Source organism: Oenanthe melanoleuca, chromosome 5, assembly GCF_029582105.1.
Source record: "Oenanthe melanoleuca isolate GR-GAL-2019-014 chromosome 5, OMel1.0, whole genome shotgun sequence".
Classification (NCBI taxonomy): Eukaryota; Metazoa; Chordata; class Aves; order Passeriformes; family Muscicapidae; genus Oenanthe; species Oenanthe melanoleuca.
In genome coordinates, this window is record NC_079339.1 from 49533957 (window position 1) to 49552477 (window position 18521).

At 40.7% G+C, this 18521-nt stretch overlaps 1 protein-coding gene across 4 annotated transcripts in view; it reads right to left on the reverse strand.

The window, feature by feature from the left end:
- BEGAIN (brain enriched guanylate kinase associated) overlaps positions 1–18521 on the reverse strand; it is a 154108-nt gene that overhangs the window by 90024 nt on the left and 45563 nt on the right. The window lies entirely within an intron of this gene.

Here is an 18521-nt window from a genome sequence, read left to right on the forward strand (position 1 = left end):
AACTCTGCTCCTTTTGGGCTCTGAGAAAAGACTTCTGTGTGTCCACAGGAAATGTGGGGCCTGGCTTCCCTGGCTCTTTGGAAACAACAGTGATGCTTTACTCTCAGATGGAAAATAATTTTCCCCTGGACAGTGGCTCTCAAAATTTTTTTTCTTCTCTCATGCAAGTGCACACCATATTTCATGCATGAACATAAGGATATGAAGAAATCTAACACTGGATGTGCAGACATAGAATCAGTCACCCAGATGACCATGGCTACAAGTACAAGTATGGTATCTACACAGGAGAAGAAAGTCTGTGTGCTTGTTCATGTCTGCCTACCTCTGTCCACAGCTTAAAACTCCTAAATGAAAATAAGGAACTTGCCCCAGGCATTTTGTCTTTTCTGTACAGAAGCACTTTTTCTGGTAAGTGCTTTTCTTTAAATGAAATAGAGTTGCAGACCCATATATTTATAACTGATTGAGTTCAGTGTTTACCAGAAATTATTCTGCTGGATGGCATCTGTGAGAGGGCTAAAACATAAATACTTCTGTCCTTTAATTGAACCATGTAAAAGGAAAAAATACTGAAATTAAATACATGTGCAGTAGATACAGATGTTATCCTTTAAACTCCCATTCCACCCAATGGGAATTTCAGTGTATAAAGGACCTAGACTGGGAATCTGTAGAGTCATAGAAAGAGTTAGGTTGAAATGTGCTTCTGAAGGTTATGTGGTCAAACCCCTTGTTCAAAGCAGATTCAGTCAGACCAAGATTCTTAGGGCCTTGCTGAATCAAATTCTGAGTATCTTCAAGGATGGGAATTTTATAATCTCTCTGAGCATTCTACATTACTCTTCCTCTCTTCTATTGTCTGGTCTCAGACCATTGATACAACCAGACTTAAATTTGACCAAAATGCACACCAAGAAAAATGTTCCCTTTAAAGAAAACCAAAACCAGTGGCACTGCAAAATTTTTGTCTGTTAGCAAAATCACTAGTGGGAACTTGAGAAGGGGGGAGAGGATTTGATAGCAAAGCACTGAATCTGTTAGAGAATTTCACACTCTCAGGGCTGCCTTGCAATTTCCAGTAGAAAGTTTAAGTGGAGTAATTCTTGCTTAGCCTTTTGTGTAGATATAGAATCTCAGAACAGTTTGGCTGGGATGAGACATTTAAAGGTGATCTAATCCAACCAAAGCCCCTGCAATGGGCAGGAACATCTTCAGCTGGATCAGTATGTTCAGAGCCCCATCCAACCTGACCTTGGATGTTTCCATGGATGGGATGTCTACTTCTCTGGGTAATCTCTGCTAAGGTTTCACCAACATCTTTGTAAAAAAAATATATATACACACTTTGTAAAAAATATATATATACACATATATTAAAATTTCCTTTAAGGAACAATTTAATTTTTTTTAGTCTAAATACAGCCTCTTTTAGCTTAAAACAACTTTCCCTTGTCTTCTCACGACTAATCTTACAGTGTGTCCCCTTCTTTCTTATAAGCCTCCTCCAACTACTGAAAAGCTGCAAAAAAGTCTCCCTGGAGCCTTCTCTTTTCCAGGTTGAACAAACCCAGCTCTCAGCATTTCCCTCTCCAAGAGGACATGCTCATGACTATATGCTATGACTAATTGAACAGATTCAACCTTCCAAAAGAGTTTATCTGGTGTTAAGCTTGCTTCTTGTTTTCTCCACTGACATTATTAATAGTTTCTACCTGGCTCTTTTTTCCTGCTGAAGAAAGGGGGGCAGCTCTCTTATTGGGGGATCTAGGTGCAGTTGGCTGTCCCATTGCATGACAGAGGTGATTGCTAGGATGTGAGTATGGTGGCACTACTAGAATGGGAATCAGAGAAAAATCACTATATGCTTGTCCTCTCAGTGTCTTTAATAGCTCTGCACAGTGAAAGTTGAGCATCCTTACTTTTTCCATTAATGCAAAACTTCTTCACTGAACTCAATATAACTGCACAGGACTAAGGAGGAGGCATGTCTGCACCTGCAGTAGAAAATCCAGTTTAGTTTGTGCTTTAGTATCATCACTGGTGTACTGCAGGAATGGTCAGAAGACAGTAATTCTTCCCCCTGCGTGTTTTATAGGTCTTCCCAGTGCAGCTGCAGCATTTATTCATTCTCATTCCAGTCTTGTCTCCTTCAATATCCCTTTAATTTGATGCACGACACTTTCTCTGCTAGACCAAACTGCCACAAGTAGGCAAGGTGCTCACTTCTGAGGAAAAGCAGCCTGATCTGCAAGTCACTTTTTCCCTTTTTTCAACTCCACACAGGTTTGGGTTTTTTTTTTTTTTTTTAACTCTCTCAGTTGGAAAGATAAAGCTTACTTCTAGTATTGCACGTCTAAGCAGCTCTGCTTAACACTGATTTTAGGGAGAACTTTTCAAAGTGTATTTTAGGAAGACTCAGCAGCTGGAAATGGATGTGCCTATAAGCACACAGACATATGTACAATGTACCCAAGCCTGACACTTGAATAGATGCAGTGCTGGTACAGTTTTCCTCTTGGAAGCCATAAGAAGCTGGGGTTGTCTGGGAGCCACAGATAAAGGAAGAAAGGCAAGTGAATGCCTTTATTGAAACCTGAAGCTACAGAAAAGGGACCTGGAGTGCAAGATTCCCACTGCAGGGCCCAGGACCAGGTGCTCTCCCCTGCTGCTTGATGGCTTTGGGCTTGGAACTGTCACCCACAGGCTCTCAGACACTGGGCTAGGGGTGCTGCAGTTGCTGAGCTTATTCATGTAAGTGCTGAATGTTTTGTTTCAAATTACATGCTGAAAATGTCCATTTGTTCCCATTTGAATATACCCCATTCAAACTTGCCAAGATTTATGTTCTAAAATGGGAGCTGATGTCCCATTCTTTACAATCACTGTATTAGCACTCAAATAGTCTTGCTACCCAGCTGGAGAGTCCTCTGAACAATCACAGCACCTAAATATGGGAGATCCATATCAAGAATGCAGTTTATAATGCAGAGCTTACAGTCCAAACAGCACTTCTGAGAATGGGAGCAAAAGATGCCAGGGTTAGAAAAAATAAAATGCTCTGTTTATTTCCAAGTCAAAGCAAAGAGTGCAACTTCAAATGAGAAGAACTGCACAAACCACTGCAATGCCTTATTTGTCTAATGAAGACTGAGTAACTTAGGAGCTTTAGTGACGTAGAATCAAAGAGCAAATATTAACTCTTATGCAATGAGTCATCTGCAGATCTGAATCTTCCTCTGGTGTCCTATTAATCAATAAAGTCTCTTGTCCTGCCTGCACCTGGTATATTTGAGTTAGATAACCACTTGATGGAGGTGCCTCATGGCTTTCTATATCCTTCATGTTGTCTTTTTAGACTCTAAAAGAGCTCTCCACCATTCCCATTTTACAGATGAAAACTGAGGCCTAAAAATATTAAAGGTGACATCCACACAGTCTTTGAAATCCTAAATCCCCTATGAGAAATGTGCAGTATCCCTTTGCATTCTTTTTTTGAGAAATAAAGTATTTTTCTTAAACTAGTCTGCTTCAATAATTTCCCTGCAAAGATGCTTCCAGCTTGGATACACATTTCCCTCTTCCTAAACAACCTTCTTGGTTTCTTTCACCCCTTTCAGACTGTAAGGAGTGTGTGTGGTGTATCCTGTGGCATCTCCAGATTTCTCCCAACATCTATTTCTGCTTTCCTGGCTCTCCTGCCTGGTGAGTGGCTGGGCAGCAAAAACACCTCAGTTTTTCCCACATGGCAGAAGACTGTTTTTGCTTTGTTGCATCCCTCCAAATGCCTATTCTAGCCGTCCCTACAATAAAGAAAAGGATCTGAAAGTCTCTTTGATTGATATCTCAATCTGTCTTTTTATTTCTTCTGCTGCCTGTTTCACCTAGATTCTGTCACTGATAATTTGCTTTTAAATGTAATGGATGAGCTTCCAAACCATCCATCTCCTCCTTTAACCACAACTTCTTTCGGTGCATTAATGACTGAAAAGTTACATTTTCATTTAAAGTGAATTTGCAAAGCAACCTTTAGATAATAGGCAGTTCTAATATTCTGACATCATTGAAGCTATTAGAAGAATAAATCAAAAGAAAATTCTCCTTCTGCCTGCACAAAATGGGGGGAAGGACAGAGCAGAGGCCCCAGTGCTGTGATGCTACACAACAGCAATTACCATAAACTGAAAAGGGCACAGAAATGGTAGCTAGAACTGGGCTTATCTCCCTGAAGTTGAAAGGTGTTGGAAAGGGGGGGTGGGGGGGAGGAAACTCCACTATTGAAGCTGAAGTCATGGTAATTGCCTTCATCTCACACTGTTTTTATTCCTTATTGGATGACCTTTTTTAATGTCCAGGAAAACATTGAAATAAATCATCCTGAAGATTACCCCTGGAAACCACAGTAACTATTTTGATCTGAATGCAGCTGAGTCCACTCACACTGGTGGTGGATTTAGCTTTTGAACATACAGTACTTTTCCTGCAAGAGTAAATGCAGTGGTGCTTATCCAGTATCCCCAAGTGATGTTGGGAGCCTCTGTTTGTGCAATGAGTAGCACTGGTTTTGTGGGGATTGGTTCTACTTGGGACCAAGTTAAGAACAAATCTTTGTATCTGGATCCTTCCTCACAAGGGTGCTCTGCTGTGGAGAGGAATTGAGAAGGAAAACTATCTTTTTGAAATAATTTGTAAGACAAGGAAGAAGTAAGCAGTTCCATAAGCATTTTGATTTGGCTGAGGAATGTTCTGCTTTGGAACTCGCCCCTGCTCCTTGGCAGATTGAAACTAATTTCAGAAATGGTTATTCTGCTCCTGGAGAAAGAACTTTGCTTTCTTGTACTATGTTCTTTACCCTCTATACCTTATTACAAAAAAAAATCCCTGCATGTGGTCTCTTGGCTTTGACAGAAACCCCTCAAAGAACTTGGAGAATTCACTAGCCATTCTCAGCCTTGCCTTTAGGAAGGGAGATATACTTGCAGAAGCCACAGAGAGTTCTTGAGACAAGGATGACATCTAGAAGTGCAAAAGTTCCTTTGCTGCTCAAACAAACCCACACAGTGAAAGCAATGATTTTAGATTTCTCTCTCTTGCTGCTGAGCTTCTGCTCTTTGCTCAGGGAAGGGCAGGCAAAAAGGTATGTTTTTTATTTTCTTTACATTACAATTCCAATACAACATTTACAATGTGAATGCTTTGCATGCTAGTTTAGAGGGTTTTTAAAATGTGACTAATATTCCAGTACTCTGATGATTACTCTCATCACTCTTATTAAGCAGGTAAACCATGTGTCTGCCTTCACAGGGCCAATAATGCTGCACAGCTGGCAAGAACCATTAGTACCTTGACCTTCCTGTCAGATTTGTACTTATGCATCTAATAATAAATAATCACAAGTGGAAGAGTCAATAGAAAAATAATGTAACACACTCCTTTTAGTACCCTAATTCAGCAAAAACCATGAGAAGCATTTCAGTAATTTACTATAGTAAGTGCTCTCAGCAGCTTCATTTCAGTATTTCAGCTGTTTGGTGCTCCAGCATGAAGAAAATTATCTTGGTAATTAGTTATATTGTTATTTAATAGTCCCCAGACAATATTCTATTTTTGTTTTTTTTTGAAGGAACAAGTCTTTCCTTCTCTATCTCCCTTGCCCATTAAAAAAAAAAAAAAAAAAAAAAAAGCTTATCTATGAATCTTTCCTCTTGCCAAAATGTCTTTTTTTTTTCTTTTTTGTTTACTACTTTCTCCAAAAAGTTCTCAGTTATTGAAAAACAGCTTCTGACTAGCAGCTGCATTGTTGAAACTGCAGGAGTCTCCCTTTTCTTGCACCTCTCTGAGCTCTGAGAAAGCCACAGGAACAGCTCCTGGGCTGGCACAGGATCACAGGTGAAGGGGACCAGAGGTTGGCAGCACAGCAAACAGAGACTGCAGAGCTGTCCCATGGAACCTGGGTTTCTCCTCACCTGGGCTTCAAGGGAAATAGCAAAAGTGAAAAGGATAATGAAATAAACTGGCATTAAAGCAGAAAAGTAGACCTCAGCCTCTGAAGTTAGATAATCTTTGTTAAAGTTGCATGTCCTTAGGCATGGAGTTTTCAGCTCTTTCTGGAGAAATATGGTGAAAAGTAATAGTCTGGGGGTCAAAGCTAGGATGAGAAAAAGCACACTACTTCCTGGAAGCACTCAAGGTGAGGTGATTAAATATGAGATTAATCTCTTAAAAATTGCTGGGGAGGGAAATACACCAGAGGCTAATGTTCTGCAGACCTAACTCAACATTTAGGGAGGGAAAGGGTGAAGCTGTTGATGGAGCAGGAGGAGAATCCCTCCAGAAGGCAAATGGGTGGGAAACACATGGAAAAACACACAAGACTGGGGAGAGGTGGGGAGAAAGGCTGGAGACTTCTGCATTTGAGTGTAGGTGGTTATGACCTCAATGAAAAAGACACTTCCCCCAGTGTCACCTCAGTCTGAAAGTGATTTTTATTCCTCCTGTTCCAGAGGAACAGACTGTCATCACTCTTTTTTTCTGTCTCACATCACTCCCTCTATGGTACTATTTCTTACAGCCTTAGCAGGAAGCAATTTGTTTGCACATACCTCTTATAATAAACAATATACCTTCTAGTTTATTTAATGCCTCCAGATTTTGTGCTTTCTTGGTACTGGCCTTGTTGCAGTTCTCCTTTCAAAGTACTCCAGTCTGAAGAAACCAAGCTTTTGTCTATAACTTTTTGACTGTAAGATGTTTTGGTTTTTTTTTTTTTAAATTTACTTAGTGACTCAAGCTCCACAAAGTATCATTCTTACTTCTCACCAGCTGGTGGTCCATATGCCACTGCATCTCTGCTCTTGTAAATACATGTTTGAAGTCATGCTCATGGATCAGACTTTTGGTGGTTAATATGGCAATATGTTAAAATGTCAAACGATGCAGAATGAGTGAGTCAGGGGAAAAAATAGAAGCAGTATTCTGCACATTTATAAAATCTTCCTTCTAAAGGGCTCCCAGTGGTCTGCTGACATCAGGGGATTTCTGCTAATCTGGCAGGGTCAGCATAGGGCTGGGATTTAGGATCTACAGCATCTTGATAGAAGCATCTGTGAGAGGCAATGGCACCCAACTTCTCAATGTTGTCTACCAACATGTTTAAACTAAATCAGGAACAAAAAAATACAGTCTGACACATTGCCCATGAAAGATTGCCAGCTTCCAACTCCAACTCTTCATTACTCTGGAAAGGTGGTGAGTGTTCTGTGAGGAGATGGTAATTTGTGATTTTGTGCTCAAAAAAGAAAAGAAAAAAAATGAAAGAAGGAAATCCTTTGAACTTTGACAGTGCTTCAGAGAGCATCCTAATGTCTGTGGCTGCAACCTGTGTCTGCAGAGCAAGACCACCAGAGGCTTCAAATCTTTGGACCTCAGTCCATATTTTCAACTCACTCATGGCAGACCCTCCACCACCTGCATTTCAAGCAGAGGTGCAATCTCTGACCTCTCATACTTCCTCTTTTCATTGCATAATTGTCCTTAAATTTGGCAATGACTGTGCAAGCCAATGCCCTAATTTCTAGTGCTGAAGAAAGTAGCCAGGGAAATAATAGAAAATGCAGCTAAGAGCTTTCTACAAAAGGGCTGCCATTAGTTAGGGGATAATAGTTTTTGTTGATTTTACTGCTTCTGCTGTTAATAATAATGCCTTCTGTCATTGTGAGTTGCAGTGAACCAGCCTCCAATTCAGTGGCTCACAACAAAAGCATAAGGAAACAATTTTTGCCATAAATCCATGCTGCAGCTGTATGCCAACTATGAGTGCATGAATGCAGATTTATAGCTGGAAACACTCAGGATATTGATGACAGGAGTATCATGTAAATGCTTTATTGTTTACATGAATGTAAAAAAAGTATAAATAGCATAGCCTTTTAGAAAAAAAGAATGCTTTGTTTTCTTGAGTCTCTTTCCAGTTACATTAATCTCTCTGCAAAACTGTAGTGAGCTCTTCAGCTTGTGTGGTCTGTGCAAACCAATATGTAATGTAGCTAATCTATGCATAATGAGGTTGATAACATTCAAAAAGTAGTTGCAGTTCTGGGAAAAAATTGGAGTCCTCCAAGGATGCAGTAATGGATTCATTCAGTTACTTAGAATTCAGCATGCAAACATATCTATGCCTATTTATATCTTCAGATGTTTCCCAATATTGTGCCTATAGAGATGATGAATAAGGAGATGGGATGGTCTACAGATCCAGGCTGGCAATTTGATCAGAACTGTCTGCTCTGCCTGCCATGATAATTAGTAGTTCAGTGCTATAGGAACCTTGAGATGAAAATCCTAGCAGACTTTGTTTTTACTGCTTTAGGAATTGGACTTCTCTTTGGGGGATTGAAATGAGAATGCAAAGTAACTGCAAAGCCACATTTGAGAAGTCCAGTCCACATTGTGTTACTGAAAAGCATTCATTAAAATTTTACTATCAAAACTGCAACTCAAACTTTCCATGTTCATTGAGTCCAAGTAAAATGATGCTTGATTGCTTCACATTCCTATGTTATAATAAAAGTTGTTTTCCACACTGGGACATGGGAGGGTAATCACTGCATTAAAAAGTTATGTTTTTAGATGAAAATAAATGTTCTTAAAAGCAAAGTATATTGAGCCAAACTGTCTAGATTAACACTGTTTTTCTCAAACAGCTCCAAGTCATTGTGTGCTGGAATTAATGGGACATCTCTCTTGGAGATTTTTTCTTTTGCATTTAGATGATATTCAGTTCTAGTTTGTAAAGAAAACCCTCCAGAAGCTCACAGCATGTGAAGCCCGTCAGTTCTAGTAAGTGAATCTGCTGAGGCTTTATCAATTTAAAAAGCATAACACAGTTACAGGAAAGCAAGTTGAAGTCTACAGCTACTGTAAAACTCTGCATCAGCAGCTTTGTCAAGGTGGAGAAAAAAAATGTTGTTTTCAGAAGTTACCATCATCTAGAACTTTTTTGCATCATATGCAGGAGGCAATACAGCTTTAGTACTCTGAACTGACATTTGTCAGCAGAGTGCCTGTTTAGTGCTATAATTAATGCATTTTTAATTTTTCAGAAAAAAAAAAAAAATCATGACTTTCAGGCTGTGATTTCTCTTGTAGATTGAGAAGGAGGGAAGTGGAGCAGGGAGGGAGGGAAGTTGCTTTGTTACTGAACAGTGTAGGTCAGCTAAATTTGGCCCAAAGAGACTCACGTCAGTCTCCTCTACCTATGACTCATTTCTTCCCTCTCCTGCTCCTATGGTCTGTTGCAGAGCTACCCTTTGAGTTACACCAAGGCCTAATTAACCTTCTTCATGGAAATGCCAAGGCTCTTGGTCCTTCCTTCACATGGAGCTGTGCTCTGCCAGGTATCTCCTAGAGCCTTCCTGCTCTTGGTCCCTTTGCAAAGAGTTTAATACAGAACATTTGATGTGAAGACAAGACACTGTCAGCATCTCTTGAAGAAATAAAACAGGACCAAAAAACCATTAAAATATGATTTGAGAGACTCCACTGCTGGGAATGACATTTTAGCAAGGGGGCTGCAGTAGTAGCTGCAGAGCAAGGGCACTGCTTTGCTTTCCACAAGTGAGAAAAGAGAAAATTCCATCATTCACATCACCTTCATCAGCCCTATTTACCTGGGGACCTCTGCAAGCTTGTCAGACATCTAGGGGCTGCAGAGCCAAGACTGGCATTAACTGGGCTATCCTAGACCACCCTTTGAAGGGTGGGCTGAAAATCTACCTGGAAACCTGTCCCTCACGCCTACCACATTTGGTGACACTGCTACAGCAAGGACAGGGATAAGGCAGGAAATGTATTTATTTTCCAAAAGGCTTGTGAAGGCTCAGAGCTGGAGAGGTTCAGCCTTGTCAGGGTCTGCTGCTGATGTGCCTTGAGCCCCCAGGTGTTTCCTGCCCCATGGCTCTGCCCAGCACTGTGTTTGCAGGGTTGCAAGGAGATGGCAAAGTGGGATTTGAGGGCCAGATGCTGTGCAGATTTGGACAAAAATAACCCAGGCCAATCATGCACCATTTTAGCAACAGCCTGTCTGTGAATTCAGACCGGAAAGGAGTTGGACCTTTTGGTCCAACCATTTGGGCTTGTGTACAAACTTCCTGGTTAGTTTTGTGACTGGGACAACCACATTTTTCTGTGTGTTGAGGTGTGCTGTTTCTTTCCAAGTAATTACTTAAATATTATTGCTGCTCTGTCTTTCATCACTCTACTTGCACTGCTTTGGGCTAGTTTGCTGTTTTTCTCATTTTTACCCAGTCTTCAGAGTATTTGACTCAATCTTTCCTTCCTTATTTCTTGGTCTCTTATCAATCTAAATCTGAATGCAAATACAAATAAAAGCATCATTTTTATTCATAAGCTGAGAGTTAAAAATAAACATACAGTTTATTTTGAATTCGAACAGAACTGTTTCAGTGCTATAGATTGTTTGAATGTAGCCTCAAAAATTCAATTTCACTATAGAAAACAGCACTTGCCTCATCATTAAGGATGAGTTTCTGTCCATGAATGTACCTTGTTACTAGTTCCACACTGAATTGATAAGAATATTGGGCAGAGCTGCAAAGTATTTATATTTCATCCACTCATGGATCTGTTTTAAATCTTAGGATGTACTTGGTACACCTTGGTCTGGACTGTTTCTGATTAATTCCGTGGAAATACTTATTCCTTGTTACAGGGCAGAGATAGGCTTCATAAAAAGGGGAAATCATATCTCAAAGGGCAAGTCACATAGCAGCTACAAACTTAGTTAAAAAACTAAGTCACGTGCCACAGATTTAGTGCTACTTAAATGTAATTGCAAACACCTACATCTGTAGAACTTCTGAGCAGTAAGACCAATTATGAGATATATGGGCAATTTCTTTTTTTATCTGTAGACTACTCTGTACAGGTGAAGCACTGAATACTGTGTTAATTTGTGCAATACCTTGGTTAAGCCACCATCCCTGAGTTAAATAGCAGCAGAAAGATTTAACACTTTTTAAACTAGAAAGCACAGAAAAGGGGAGTGCTGATTGCTTCTCTCTTCAAATTGCCTGCTGCAAGAATGAGCTCTTGGGTGATGTCAAGGGAAAAGATTAAGTAGCCATTCATTGCTGGGAATTTCAGTATAGTTCTTGGAAAGCCTTAAAAATAGAGCAATTCCTTAAGCTGATCCTTTTGTCTACACGGGAGTTACAGCTAACAGAAACATAAAATGAGCTCATTTGCTTGACCTGATTGGTATGGAAGCTTCAGAGCTAAGGCCCTTTGCTCTGACATGGGCACACAACTGGTCTTGAACAGAAGGCAGCAATTTGGAGCTGCTGAGTCATGAGAGCTCCTTGTGAACATGAGGGTCTTTGTAGAACACCAGTGACTTCCTGAAGACCTCAGTTTCCAAAAAAAGTTTGAAGCTCCTCTTTTCTTCTACAACATCCTCCTCCTCTTTCTCCTCCTTCTTTTGAAAATGGGAAAAATCAAGGCGTGGTGGTAAAAATTTGCATTTTGCTCTGAGCAGCTGAAATGACATTTGTGTAGTCATGATGTCCTAGTGTGTCATGTAAGTCAGTCAGCCACTGCTCTGCCAACTGCATGCTGCTCAAATACTGCTTGCCCTCTTAGATGCAAGCCTGCTGCATGAGTTGTGTGTATATGTTCACTTGAGCACAACTTCTCAGTTGGGGTTTTGCTGACACAGTGACAGGAGGGCAAGTTCAGGATGACAGTTTGATTTTTCAATGATTTTCAGAGCTTAAAAAAAAAACACAGGTGAAAAAAGTCATGCTTTAAGGAAGGATATAGCTGCCAGTACAAACATTACTGCAAACCAAGGAAGGAGCAGTGACTCTGCTCTGTTCAGAGAGGTGGATCTTGCTTCTCCTAGAAGAGTTGAATAACAACAGTTGTGCAGTTCACATGAGCAGAGAAATCCTTCAAGGAGCTGCAGGCACTTATGTTCTGCTGCTCTGCTGGAGGGCTCTGTATATTATACAATCCTCACATTCATGAGCTCCAAAAAGCATGGTCACACCTCACTATCTACTGCCTGTTTTTCAGCATATTGTACTTCATGCTAAGCTGGCTTTAGGTCATCATTAAAACATAAAGACAATTCAGTCTTTTCAATTTTTTAATGTGAAAAGCTTAATAGTCTTGATATACTTCAGACGCTTTTGATTTTTAAAAAACACTGCATCAAATGTGGTGATATAGTTTTTATTTGAATGCATTCTAAAGTCACTTGTGTGTAAATCAAGAATTGATTGGTAAATTAAATTGCCTAAGCCATGCCAGCAGCAGCAGAGCTGGAAATTGCAAAAAGCCTGTAATAAAGTGTTGCAGACAAGTTATCTCCTTTCTTTCATCAGCCTGTGAGCTGTAGCAGCAGCAAGCATTCAAAATCTATTTGATTTCACCACAGAGCACACTCAAGTGCAGTTCACAAACTGTACTGTCCTTGAACCATCTGGGGTTCATAGTGTGAAACCTTTTACATTCTTCAGCTTATAAGATTGTTTTGTTACTGCTGCAGTGGCTGCCACTGTTTGCTTTACAAGTTGCTGCTTTCAGTGTTCAGCACACACCCCTCAACAGCTTTGATCAAAGTGCTTACATAAACTCAAGCCTAATAGCAATAAAGGGGATGCATCCAATTTTCCCACCTTTGAATTTCTTAGAATCATGTATAGTTCTATCTTTGGAGCTTGAAGGGGGAGAACCCAACAACAAAAAAAACTGTTCTATAAGTTCTGCTCCTTATGGTACAAAGTTCTGAACTAATCACAAACACACTACAGAATGGAATTTTCTTTTTTTTTCTCTTAAATATTTGTCCAAAATGCCTCCTTTTATTTATTTTTCTTTTCTGAGCAGCTCATGGCATTGCTCAGTGATGCATTTTGCCTTGCAAGAAGGGGGTAGGCAGAACATTATTTGTAAGCTAGGCATCACTGAGGTCCAGCCTCTTCCCCATGACTCACTGCAGCTCCTGGCTGATGGCATGGCTCATCCACTCCTACCTACTTCCTTGGTCTCTTCAGATGTTTGCTCATCTCCCACTTGTCCCTGCAGGCCACTTTGCACAGCTCTACCTGGGTTCATTCAACCTGAATCTGTTCTGCCCTCTGTTTCTGTCATGTTTCTTGTTTGGTGGATGCTTTTGCTTGGCCCAGTATTTGTCTAGAAATAAAGGATGCTGTAACACAGCACTTGTTACATCAGCTGATGGGGATGGCTCCCTGCATCCTGACATCACTGCCTTTTTGGATCACTCTTCCAAGCAGCAGGCAGAAGCTCTGGGCACAGGATTGCAGGACAGCATAGCAGCAGCACTCCTCCTTCAGCTGAAGTAGCACTGGTTTGACTGAGCACAGGGAACAGGAATAGTGGAAATTAGGTGTGATAAGCTGCACAAGCATACTGTGCCTCTGACAGCACTAACAAAATTCTCAGAGGTGCTGGAATAGGTAGATCAGCATGGCTCTGTGCCTCAACCAGTCCCACTTCCAGGGATATAGTTCCCCTGGGGGCTGTGAATATCTCAGTGTGTCCACTGCTCCCACTGCTCTGTCTGACAAGCACCAGACTCAAAGCTGAGCACAGTCTCAGGGGGAGAGAGAGACATGTGCTTTAGCTGCAGTCACACCTTGGATGGCAGCATGAACAGACCAGATGTGCTGAAAACAGCACTGCAGGGCTGTCACTGCTGCTGGGACTCCCTGGCAGATAAAAACAGCTTGCAAAACAAAAGAAAAATGAAAACCTGCTTTACCTGTTTGAATATGTTAGGCGGCTTTTTTATCCTTTTCTTCTCCATCTTTCAAAATGCACCCAACATTCACCCAGCTTGATGACTTTTTTACCATCACCTCTAATGACCCCATACTCATGGCCCTTTAATGCTAGCATTTCCCTATGCTCTGTTTCTTCTGAGCTTGCCCTGTTCCATCCCTTTGCCTGTGTCCACAGCTGGGGTTTTACATCCCAGCATCAACTACAGCCTGCAGACACTGCTGAGCAGATGGTGGAGCTGCTTCTTGCACAGCCCTGCTGCTGTCCTGGGGCATTTTGCTTCTGTACAAGGCAGTGGCTCTCAGCATATCAGCTGTGGATGTGAAGACCAGACCTAGGGTAAAGTAAATCATGTTTGTTGGTTAACTTTCTGGGAAAAAAAAAATCCCCCCCTTGTGTTCAAGTATATGGTAAAATTAATGTAGATACAGGCTGAGAGAGGAATAAGGACAAGGTGGGGATGGCAGGAAATTGCAGTGTGTTCATTAGCATATGAAGAGGGCTATATTTATACCAAGTGCAAGGAAGGCAGCATGATCAGGTGGGCATTTCTGAAGGTATTTACATTTCCACTAAACCACGGCAGAGGCTTTTCCCTCGAGCTTCACGTGCCTCTGATGATCCTTTTGAAGAAACCCATATTCCTTCCTTACCACAGATGAACTCAAACATGCTTGAGAAAAGTCCAAGTCTAAAAATTCAAGAGACTTGGATCAAGCTGCTGACTTACTACCAGCTGTGTGTGCAAAACAAACCACTTTGCTTTCAAATGTTCTGAAACAAGGACTGCAGTGAAATGAAGATTACCTCACAGGTTCCTTGAGACACAGGTCACTTTTATCAGAGATCCCTGGGTAATTAGTAAAGTGCCCCTACTGATGCTACCAAAATAAAGTAATCCTCATCAGTTCCTCAAGCTGAGGAATACCATGATTATATTGTAAAGTGGAAACTCAGCCTCCTTAGGGGCACTGTGAGCCTGGCAGTTGGTGATGGTGACAATGTGCCTTGTTTTGTATATTTTAGATATATAGTTCAGTCTGTTGTGGATCTTGAAAGCTTAGAACTAAAAATATTGATTTATAAAGTTTCTCAACTGTCACTGAAATTTTTGGAGTGTATTAAAAAATAGAAGAAAATCTTTTCTTGAACAATATCTGTCTCTTTAAGGTACATTTCCTGAGGAGCAAGATACTTTTCAGTGTAAGAAACCCAAGAAGCTGGTCAATATTTGTGTATAAAGTATTTCTAGAGTTCTGTTTTGCCAAACCTTACATCATCCTCACTAGAAAGTTTGAATATTACAACCTGCATTTCAAGCAGGATGGAATGGAAGCAAAGAAAATGTTGCCAGGAGTCTGTACTGGAGTTGCAGTGGAACTGGTCTTTCATTTGCACATCTAAACATTCTGTGGGTTCAATCTGACTTAAAGGAGTAGTTTCAAGTGTACTGACAATTTTATGTGCCAGCCACCACAGATCTACAAGGCCTCAGGCTTGGAAGGCTTGTGCTTCTCTTGCATATATGCACCAAAGATAGCACACTGCTGAGTCAAAATAAGATAGTATAGGTATATTTGAAATTCACTTTATTAACTAAGATTTTCAGTCCTTGTTTGTAGATATCAAAATAACCAGATCAAAAAAACTGTATTTAAAACATTGGAGTCAGTAGTAATTAATGCTTAAAGTGACTCTAACCATACACAGCCAACCTACATAAGTGCAGATCCTCAAGAGGTTTGTGATTAGTGGTTAGTCTTACTTCTGCCTAATAGATTGGTACCTTGAAATGTAATAAACACCATACTGCTAAGAATCATTTATAGTGAGAAGACTTAATTGCAAGAACTGATTCCTTTCAGTCACAGTTTTAGCACCACATTACATGTTTCTGCTTCCAGAGGGAAGTGTCCCTGTGTCAGGCTAAATACTGACAACCTCCCACCTCTGCTTCCTACTGCTCCTTCCACACATAACTCTGTCACAGCAAGCCCCTGCTGGAAAGGACAGCATGTGACATTGCAGGTCACAGCAGCTCCCTGGTCTGCAAGGGGAATTACTGCTCCTTACGTGAGATGAATCACCCTGTTCTGGACAGATTTCAGTGAAGGAATGTAAAAATAAGGCTTGCATTCGTTTGCACTATTGCTTGTGCTGCCTGGCTCAGGGAGTTTTATGGCTGAACAAACCATGAGCCATTGGTGGATCAATTTTCAGGCTCCTTCATTCCTGAATGGGCCTGGCCACCTCAGTCCTTGGGGATGTCCCAGATGGATCCCTGTTCTCCTGGGCTGGAGAATGTACACAGCTCACCCACAGGCTTACAGAGCTGCCTTCAGAAAATGCTTGGCCCTGTGGGCTCCCAAGGACTGTCACCTGTTCTTATTTAAAAGACTTTCCTCTCTTGAAGAGCGCTGTGGAATGCAAACCTCTATTACTCTAACCCTGAGTTCAGCCTGGCTTCACTGTCCTGCGGTTTTGCACCTTGCTCCTGTTGTCCTGTCTCTCTAACAAGGTTTGTTTCCTTTTTGCTCATTACAGAACCCCCTTCTCCTCCCTCTGTTGCAGAAGCTCCACAGCTGGTGTGGGCTCCCCCCTAGTCCTTGGGCCAACCCATCCCAGGAGATGTGGGATGTCATACTGGCAGCTGGCAGCAAAAAAAAAAAAACAGTGGGAAGGAGCTGGGCACAGGAGATAGGGCAGAACACAATGAACTATCATGTGGGAATGGCTTTTCTATGTCACACTGGTTTCTGTATAACAAAAAATACCTCTTTCCTCCCAGCCTGCCATTTTCCTCTCGTTTCTTTCTTTCTTCTCCTAGCTTCAGGTTATTTCTCTTCATGACCCCTCTGAAGCCTCTGTGGTTAAAACACAGGGTAATTTGTTTTTTACCTGTTTTTTACCACACTTTGATAAGTTTAGAAAAAATCTAATTCTCTCCAGGCTGTGAGTTTACCAGCTATTTAAGATAATCACTCCAGATAGTTTCCTTAAACTGCCAAGGATTCTGGATTTGCATCCAAGAGAATGACTATTGATAGGGATGCTGGAAAAGTTTGGGACAGAGCAGCACAGCTTCTGCCCTGGGTCCTGCTGGAGCTGCCCCAGCCTGGATTGCTGCTGTGCTTGGGAGCACAGGGAGCTCTGGAATTGGCCTCAAACTTGCTGGTGATGGGGACCAACCTCTGCCAGAATCAACTTTTGCACACAGGAATCTTTAACAGAAAATTTCATTAACAAACTCCTGAGAGAACCTGACCCTTCTCTTTGTGGAATTAATAGTGAATTTCAGTGGGGCAGGGTCAGCTTTTCCACCTGTGTAGTACTCAGGGAGTTCTGAGGTAAAGACTGCCAAGCCTGCCAGCTGCAAAATTGTGGTGTTTGGAAAATGGAACTTTAGGAATGTTTATTCTCATAATAGGAATTTCTTTATTTTTCTTCACTCGTTCTCCTGGGCTCTGCAGCCCATTATTGCAAAGGAGGCAAGACTAAAAGCAGAGGCCAAGGTATGCTCAGGAAAGTATGGCAAGTATTAGATTGCATTTGTGCACACATGTTTATCAAGCAAAAATGTAAATATATATTCCCTTGCATCTTCTAAGAGAGTCATTCATGACAGAAGTCTGCATACTATAGGTGATTGTTTGGAATTTTTATTAGACACCAGTCCACATACTGAGGCACTTTCTCAGGCATTACTCAGGAAAAACTCACAGCTTTAACATTATAGTGCTTAAATATGTGAAAATCCATAATATATTGCACAGTATTTTTCTTTCAGCACAAAAGTTACAATGCTTCTGTTGTCATGAGGCTTTACAAAAGTGTATGAGTTAAGTGCTTTAAAAATACATTCTTACTAACTTTTGGACATGAATCTTCAAGTCCACTGTAACAGATTTAACCTCCTTTGCCTCAAAAGAAAAACAGGATTCTGTTTCCAGCCCAGAATTCATTAAACACTTGATCAAAAACTGTTCAAACTTGATCAACAAAACTGTTTTTTGCATTTGCCATTCCTTCCCCAGTTATTTCTAGAATTTCAGAACTTTTCTGCATTTCTAATAACTCAAGATTGACATTCCAAACTGAAGGAATCTAAAAAGTTGTTCTTGGACAACAGTTGTCACTAACCAGAGTTAGCAGGTTCAGAGAAGGAATTTAGGCTTGTCCAATAAAACCAATTAAGATCATGGCCAGTGTATTTGATTATGAAAAGAAGTTCCATAAAGTATTTAAAGGGTAGTAGAAAGTTCATCTCTTACCTATCACTTTGATAATGTGTTAGTAGACAAGCTTTTACTATTTTTAATTCATTTATTAAGGGCTAGAATGCTTTCTTCTTTCTTTTTTCTTTCTCAACAACATACACAAAAGCAATATCCCCCAAAGCAGACTTGCACTAGGACATGAGATGGAAAACTTATGTTATAAAACCCATCTCCTTTTGCTTAAAGCAGAGAGATGTGCTTAGAAACTGGTACAGTATGACAACATTTTAAACACAGAGGAGACAAGATTTATCTGGCTGGTATACAATATAAAACAAAAATCGAACACCAATGTTACAGTGTTATATCAAAACAAACCACATTAATTAGATGCTTTGAAGTCAAGCCTATATTTTCTTCAGCTTTTTCATGAATTATTGATCCACTTTCCTCATTAAACGGAATGCCAGGCTCTTG